Consider the following 9525-nt stretch of genomic DNA (forward strand, 5'->3'; position numbering starts at 1 on the left):
CCGAAACTTTTGGGCATTCCAGAAACTTCCGGCCTCCCGATTGGGCACATATGTACCAGAACTTTCCTCGGGACCTACACGGAACTTCTGGCCCCCGGAACTTCTGGGCTGCCTTCGTCCCGATGTGTGGAAACTTTCTGTTTAGCCCAGAACTTTTTCCCGGAACCTGCCTGGAACTTCCGTCCCCGCAGAGAACAACCAGCATACCGAAAGTAAAACATGCATAACTTTTTTCAGACGAACTCCAATTTTGATGATCTTGTGCTCGTTTTGTAGCTATTGAAAAGCTTGAGGTCCTCACATAGAGAAGCACCCAATATCAAACAAAATGGATGATGGATCCAATGCAAAGGTTTGAGCATAGAATTTGTGGAACCCTTTTTGGCTTGGGATTTTACTTTGGAATGTATGGTAGGAGTGGAATTGTGTATAGAAGATGTTGACTTGAGCAAATCCATCACGAACCCCTTTGTTCCCCTCTTAATAGTGCGGGATCCCTATAACTCAAGAAACATAAAAGGCTACACTAGATAGCTCCTAGAAATCCATTCTTGGTCATATACATTTTGTGATGGTCGTTGATCCATGCAAATACAACCAAAGGAACTAATACCTTTGACTAGAGCATTCCACTTGAGCTTAATGTTGATGTTTATTCTTGGCTCAAGATGGAAGCATAACCTTGATCAGATCATTTGATGAAGACTTCAAATAGCTCCCCCATAAGTCATGCGGGGAGAACTTCATTGTATCCCATCTTCATATGTCCAGCATGTGATCATCCACAAGCTTCAAGCATGTAATACTTCAGGATGCTTATCTTGAACTTGCCCTTGTTAAGCATGATCACCATTATTTGATGTCATCCTCTCATGGATAATAAGAATCTTCATCTTGATGCAAGCTCATGGGAGTCACCTAACCCACATAGATATAGAAAACACATAGTATGGGTTAATACACATAATGTAATTGACCATTACGTACCATACCACATAAACCCATGTGGTAAATTATTTCTTCTTGTGTGTTGACCATATTTGAATTCAATCTTCGATCTTCATCTAGGTCACATTTATCTTTGCTCCATCATTAATGTTGATGTCTTGAAGGCCATATTGAACTCTTGAGAGGTACAATGAATTCTTCACTTGAATTACTTGCTTCAAGACATAATCATACACGACTCAACATATGAGAGCATCATGCTTTTAATCTTCAAGCCATATGGGAATTCTTCTCTTTAATCATTCCCTCGAGAACTTGATCCATCATGATTCAGTCATTGATCTCAATCTTGATGACTGTAGATGGCATTCATTTCGAATTCATTCAATCTTCTTATTGCATTACTCATGGAAAAAACTTTCAAATGTCACTTGATGCCTTTGTTTCTTCATACGAATTGTCATTCATTATCAAGTCTCAATGCATATGTTTGTATTGATGGATTACATCCTTCAATTCATCTAATAGTCTTCATGCATTGCCAATGGGACTTTCCTTCAAATGTATAACGCAATGCAAAGATTAGTCCATTAGGATTGTCATTAGTTACCAAAACCACACATGGGGACTACGTGCACTTTCACATGGAACACTGATGGAGAGCGTTGATGATGCTGCAGTGAAGCATCCCGGCGACTTCGGGTGCTGTGTTGGAGCTCGTCGCGCCGGCGCGTTTCAGGACCCCGATTCCAAGTCACATCGATCTAGTCGGTAACACCTCATATCACATTGCGGCCTCACGCACGGTATGCCCACGGGTGTCGCCTTACCATGGCCCGGGACCGTTTGCGCCTTTTGGCTCACGTATATGATAGTGTCGTTAGCATCCATATGACAGAGAACCCGTGCCGACATGGCTAGTCGTGAACCCAAAGCAGCACAGACCTATGGAGATAGGCATACGTGAATCACATCGAGCATGTCGGTCATCAGCGTGTGAATCCGGGCTGTAGCACTGGGCTAACAGGACTCCAGGGAACCCGGGCTGTAGCAGGCTAGGCAGGACTCCGGAAGTCACCGCGTGACATTTCCCCGAAGGGACAGACATAGGAACGAAGTGAAACACATGCCGGCCAGACAAGTGTCCTGAGCAGTAGTGCTGGGCTAGCAGGACTCCGGTGAACCGGGCTGTAGCGGACTAGTATGGCTCGAGGAGCACTAGACTACATTTCCCCATAAGAAAGGCTGCCAAGGATAAACAACTAGATTGTCGGATCCCACACATACCAAGCATTTCAATCATACACACAATATGCTCGATATGTGCAAATACAACATGGCATCATAACAAAACTCTACAACTGAAGTACTTTATTTAAAGGCTCCAAGGAGCCATACATAACATGTTCATACAGGTAGGGGTCACATGACCCGACACTCAAGTCATACAAGCATACAAGCACATGCGGAAGCTAATAGTCTGAGTACAGACACTAGAAAGCAAGAAGGCTTCTCGAAGCCTATCTATCTACATAGGGCCCTCCATGGCCAGGATCACCACCTGGGTGGCAAGTCACTCATCGACGTCGAGATCTACATAAAACCCATCGGAGGGGGCGGTGTTGTCATCCGAAAACAGTAATTAAGCAAACATGAGTACAAAGGTACTTAGCAAGTCTTACATCAGAATCTACTATACATGCTCATTCTCAAGAAGGTGGTGGAGTTATTGCAGCAAGCCAGCTTTGACTCTTGGCTAAGCTATCCTACGAGACTCCACTAGTAAAATAGTTTTCGCACACGAGTCCACTAATCACCAACACAATACTCCACCGGGGATCCTCCCTTGTCATCCTACTTGAGGGCCATCCTCGGTACTCACACTTATCTTGAGTCTTTTAGTAGTATCCATTAACTTGTCTATGAACTGTATAGGCAACCAAGTAGTCCTTTACCGCGGACGCGGCTATTCGAATAGTTTTATACCATGCAGGGGTGTACTTCGTCACACATGTTTCCACCACTTAGCGTCTGCACACGACATGTGCTCGGCAGACTTCAAGCAAAAACCGACGTGGGTGTAGACCACGACCTGACTAGCCGCACAAGTCTCTAGTCCAGGTTTATCGCCTATTCAGGTTCCATTTGCAAGGAAATCCAGCCGGGGTGTCCTCAACGGCCCCAAACGATGTGTACAGGGTCCCGAGATGCCAAACGGGCGCCCGGCATACCCGGCCACAGTGTATCTACCGCATCATAGCCCACCCCTAGGGTCAGCGCTACGCACGGCCGCCAACACATAACCTACAAACACCAGAAACTAGTTGCAACTCCTGGACAGAGGGCGAGAGGGGTCAGTAAGTCGAGCGGGGTCATATTTCAGGGCCCAATGTGTGGTAGTAGCTGAATCTTAAATCACGCATACAGATCTCAGTTCTTATGCATGGCCTCAATGAAACAACCCATCATGTACTCCTACATGGCCTCTCATCGATACCTTTACCAAATCATGTTCAACACATCCCTCACATTACCGACATAATCATTTCACTCTAGCCCATCACCCAGATGAACCAGACCTAACACAACTCTAAGCATAGCAGGCATAGTAAGGTAGGAAACACATACATGACTCAATCAACTCCTACACATGCTAGTGGGTTTCATCTAATTACTGTGGCAATGACAGGTCATGCATAGGATAAGGGTTCAACTACCATAGCACACAGCAGTTTGAAACGTTGTTGTCTTAATGCAGTAAATGAGAGCAGAGGCGAGAACATGGGATTGTATCGGTATGATCAATGGGGTTGCTTGCCTGATGGAGTGGTAGTAGGGTACTACCCTTCAGTTGGATACTCAGAGATATCTTCGGAGGTAGAACCTACCACGAAGGACGCACAACACATAATCAACACATGACAATATGCAACAATATGATGCATGCTATGACATGGCAAAATGATGTGTCCTGCCTAATGCAATGTGAAACAAGTTGAAATGGGTCCATTTGAATCAAAGATTCAAATGAAGATTAAAGTTCTTATGCATAAAAAGTGTATGAGCTTGTTTCACCTAAACAGCAAGTTTAAAGTGGTTTGTCATGCATGAAACCATTACAGATGGATAGATTGAATTTTTCTGATCATTTTTCATATATAACTTGTTTGATTTGGAGCTATGGTTGATTTTCTATGATTTTTAGAAGTTTTGGCTATTTTCTGGAATTTCCTATATAAAAATAAAACCAGAAAAAGAATAATTGCGTCAGCACTGCGTCACTATGATGTCAGCAAGTCAAAGGCGCCAGGGCCAGTCAAACCTGACTGGTGGGCCCTGTCTGTCAGTGTCTCAGCTAACTAACATGATTAAGTTAACACTAACTAACTGTCAGTGGGGCCTGGGCCCACATGTCAGTGACCTAATCTAACTAAAATTAGTTAGCACTAATCCTAAACTAATTAACAGGTCAGCCCCACCTGTCATAGGCTCAGGGGGGAAGTCAACTTGGTCCCACACGTCAGTCCACGGGTCAAAACGTGGTCAACTCGCCTGCGACTTGATGCCGGCAACGACAAACGCGGCGGAGGGGCTCGGGTTTTGCCCACAGTCGACCAAATCGACTGCGGTTTGGTCCTACGCGTAGCTGGGGGCAAGCCGCGGCGTTTGGTGGTGGAAGTGGAGCTCGGGGAGGCCGGAAACGACGCCGGCGACGACCTTGGCAGTCGCCGGAGTTCGGGCGAGGATAAACCCGAAGCTACGGGGCACGACGAGGCGCGGGGAGTGGTGCGTTAGGCTCCTGGAAACGTGGTGAGTGTGGTGACGCGCTCGGAATCGAGCTTACGCGCCTGTGGCCACGGTGGCGACATGGCCGGCGGAGCCGAGCTCTCGGGCTCAACGGATCCCGCGGTTAGAGGGAGAAAACGGCAAGGAAAGAGAGGGGAACGGAGAAGGAGCTCACGGGGAGTGTAGCGGTGGCCTCAGCGAGCTCGGGGAGGCATCAGGGGCGGCGTACGGTCGTCGACGATCTCGGCGGACCGAGGTGGAAGAAGACGGCGCTAGTGGCGTTGCAGTGCGTCCGAGGCGTCGTGGCTCGCCCGTGAGGAAGAGGAAGACGTCGGCAGTGCTCGGGGACACGTCGAAGAGACAAGAGAGGGTCGATGGCCGCGATGGACGGCGACGGTGGCGACGAGCTCCTCTCGGGAGGGTATGGGGAGAGAGCCGAGGAGGGAGAGGGGCACGGGAAGAGTGGGGAAAGTGAGAGGGGGATGAGGGAGAGTGCGTGGCACTCATAGACGGCGTCCTGGGTGTTGGCAGAAGCAGGAGGTGGCCGGCGTGTGGCTGCGGGCGCCGGCCACGCGCCTCTCTTCCTCCTGGCGAGAGGAGGGGGATGGCTGGCGGTAGCCAGTGGGCTGGGCCGAGCTGGGCCAGGCCAGGGCGACAGGTAAGCTCTAACTCTCTCTCTTTTCTCTTTTGCTTTTATTTATTTCCTGCTATGTGTATTGAAATAGAATAAATACTATTTCATTTCCAAAAACTCTGGAAATATTCAGAGGCACATTTGGGAATATTCTCAACTGCCTAAAAATGCTTCCAAGATTATTTGAGCACTTTAAAATATTTATAGCATTTAAAATGCCCAAATTCAAATACCTATGGCTTGTTCAAAAATCCAGAATGGCTCCATAAATTGCAAGACCATTTTTGGCAGAGGTTTTAGTCAAGACCAAAAATGGTGGGCTTTTATGAAGGGCATTTTGGGTTCATTGAAATTCCAATTGTTGGAAATTAGCATTTTCAGGGGGGTGTTGGGGTTGATTAGGCCCCATTTCAAGTTTAAAAGAAATTTAAACATGATGCACATGTTCATCCAATCCTAATGCATGACTAAAAGCAAGGATGTGACAACTCACCCCCACTCAAAAGAATCTCGTCCCGAGATTTAGGATCCTCCGGGAAGAAGGTGGGGTACTTGAGTCGAAGACAATCCTCCCTTTCCCAAGTGGCTTCTTTCTCTGAATGGTGTGACCGTTGAACCTTGAGAAACTTGATATTATGGCGTCAAGTGGTACGCACGGCTTGATCAAGGATACGAACGGGATATTCCCGATATGAAAGGTTATCCTGTAGATCAAGCGTTTCATGGTCTACTCCACGGATAGGATCTGCGAAGCAATGCCTGAGTTGAGAAACGTGGAAGACATCGTGAACTCTGGAAAGATGCGAAGGTAGTTCCAATTGGTAGGCAACTTCTCCTCGTTTGGCAAGAATGTGAAAGGGTCCAATGTAACGAGGAGCCAATTTGCCTTTGATACCGAAACGATGGGTTCCCTTTAACGGAGTAACCCGAAGGTAAGCTTTCTTGCCGACTTCATAAGTCATGAGCTTATGTTTATGATCATATTGGCTCTTTTGACGAGATTGGGCTGTTTTCAATTTCTCACGAATAACGCGAACCTGCTCTTCTGCTTCCTGAATCATATCCGGGCCAAAAGAGTTGTCTTTCCCCGGTTTCTGACTAGTTAAGAGGCGTTCGACATTTTCGTCCATAGAGAACTTCGAAAGGAGCTTTGCCCAAGCTAGCTTGATAACTATTGTTATAGGAAAACTCCGCGAATGGAAGGCATTTCTCCCAACCCATTCCAAATGAGATGACAGAAGCTCGGAGCATATCTTCCAGAATTTGATTGACTCGCTCTACTTGACCACTTGATTGAGGATGGAAGGCGGTGCTAAAAGAGAGACGGGTTCCCATAGCATTTTGGAAACTTTCCCAAAATCGAGAGGTGAAGAGACTCCCACGGTCTGAGTTAATTTCCAATGTGACACCATGAAGAGACACTATTCGGAAGATGTATAAGTCAGCTAGCTAGCTAGCGGTGATACTCTCACGAACAGGTAGGAAATGGGCTACTTTGGATATACGGTCGATCACGACAAAGATGGAATTATTCCCTCTCTTGGTCCTGGGAAACCTAGTAATGAAATCCATACTGATTTTATCCCATTTCCACTCAGGAATAGCCAAAGGTTGAAGGGTGCCAGCAAGCCGTTGGTGCTCTGCTTTAACACGACGACAGACGTCGCAACTAGCAATGTATTGAGCAATTTCTCTCTTCATCCTAGTCCACCAAAACCTCTGGCGTAGGTCTTGATACATCTTAGTACTACCGAGATGATTGGTGAGAGGGGATTCATGAGCTTCCTTAAGAATCAACTGGCGTAGATGTTGTTTCTTGGGAACCACCAAGCGGTTCTCGAAGAAGACAACACCTCGCTCATCCATGGAAAAACATTTAGCAACTCCGCTAGCAATGTTTTCCTTAATCCGGAATTTGCCCTTATCATGCTTCTGGGCAGTTATGATTTGATCCGTAAGGTTAGGCTTCGCCACCAGGGTGGATAGAAATCCTCGAGGAACAATGTGAAGATTAAGCTTACGAAATTCCTCATGGAGAAGTGGTTAATTTTGTTGTAACATCAGGTTGTTACAATAGGACTTACGACTTAGTGCATCAGCCATGACATTGGCTTTGCCCGGGGTGTAAGTTATTCCTAAGTCGTAATCCGAGACAACTCGACCCAACGTGTTTGCCTGAGATTCAAATCCGGTTGGGTGACGATATATTTCAAACTGTGGTGATCGGTGAAGATCTCGCAACGATTACCGAGGAGGTAATGTCGCCAAGTTTTGAGTGTATGGACTACAGCCGCAAGCTCTAGATCATGTGTGGGATAGTTTTCCTCATGTGGGTGTAATTGCCGTGAGGCATAGGCAATTACCTGACGATATTGCATGAGTATTTAACCTAGTCCTTGTCGCGAGGCGTCGCAATAGATAATAAAGTCCTTGGAGAAATCTGGTGGTACCAGTATGGGAGCAGATGTCAGGCGTCTTTTCAGTTCCTGAAAGCTGAACTCGCACTGTGGGGTCCACTCAAACTTTTTATCTTTCTTGAGGAGTTCAGTTAGAGGTTTGGCAACCTTGGAGAAATTCTCGACGAAGCGGCGGCAGTAGCTCGCTAAGCCAAGGAAGCTCCGAACTTGCTTGACTGTCTTAGGTGGGGTCCAATCAAGGACGGCTTGAACTCGCTCGGGATTGACAGCAATACCCTTACCAGAGATTACATGGCCTAGATAGGTCACTTCTGGCAACCAAAATTCACACTTGGAGAATTTGGCATAAAGGCGATGCTCTCGAAGTTTCGTCAATACCAGCCTTAGATGTTCGGCATATTCCTCTTCATTCTTGGAGTAGATGAGTATGTCATCGAGGTATACTATGACGAATTTATCCAAATACTCCATGAAGACCGAGTTCATTAACCGAGAGAAGGTGGCTGGGGCATTGGTTAAACCGAAGGACATAACGGTGTACTCGTATTGGCCATAACGAGTAACAAAGGCCATTTTGGGAATGTCCCTGTCGGTGTCAAAACCGGCAGATCTCGGGTAGGGGGTCCCAAACTGTGCGTCAAGGCCGGATGATAACAGGAGACAAGGGACACGATGTTTTTACCCAGGTTCGGGCCCTCTCGATGGAGGTAATACCCTACTCCTGCTTGATTAATATTGATGATATGGGTAGTACAAGAGTAGATCTACCACGAGATCAAGGAGGCTAAACCCTAGAAGCTAGCCTATGGAATGATTGTTGTATATGGAGTTGATGTCCTACGGACTACAACCCTCCGGTTTATATAGACACCGGATAGGGTTAGGGTTACACAGAGTCGGTTATAATGGTAGGAGATCTTGAATATCCGCATCGCCAAGCTTGCCTTCCACGCCAAGGAAAGTCCCATCCGGGCACGGGACGAAGTCTTCCATCTTGTATCTTCATAGTCCAGGAGTCCGGCTGAAGGTATAGTCCGGCTACTCGAATACCCCCTAATCCAGGACTCCCTCAGTAGCCCCTAAACCAGGCTTCAATGACGACGAGTCCGGCGCGCAGATTGTCTTCGGCATTGCAAGGCGGGTTCCTCCTCCAAGTCCTTCATAGAAGATTGTAAACACCAAGAGCAGTGTCCGGCTCTGCAAAATAAGTTTCCACATATTGCCATAGAGAGAATAATATTAACACAAATCAAATCTACTAACGTATTCCGCAGTGCGTCATCACACTACGGCCAAGTCCTTTACTCGAATCATTTTTACTTTTCCACCTCAGCACGTTTTGCGAGGCGGTTTCCTTGGCATGCCTTGTCAAAGCAGAGATCGTGTACCCCTTTTACGGGATTCTCATCAATATGGACGTGGGTAACCCAACCGTGCCCGTTAGCATGTTTCCTCAATTAAAGACGAGTCCCAAATGGTTACGGGGAGGGCTCTTGGTATTCAACCTCTTATAAAGAGACCAAGGCCTTACTCCTTGTTTCAATCTCAAGCGAGTTCGCCCGTCGCCTCGAGTTCCAACACCCTAGGCTCCAAATTCCAGGCACTTCGGACCTTCGACGATGTCCGGTTCTGACCTTCAAGGCTGATGGACGCCCTCCTCCGTCACGGAGGAGGACGTACTAAAGTTGAGGGAGGCTAAGTTCCTGATCGACGAAATTTCGCATAGGTTGCCTGCTCAAG

This window comes from Triticum dicoccoides, chromosome 1A (assembly GCF_002162155.2).
Source record: "Triticum dicoccoides isolate Atlit2015 ecotype Zavitan chromosome 1A, WEW_v2.0, whole genome shotgun sequence".
In the NCBI taxonomy this organism is placed as follows: Eukaryota; Viridiplantae; Streptophyta; class Magnoliopsida; order Poales; family Poaceae; genus Triticum; species Triticum dicoccoides.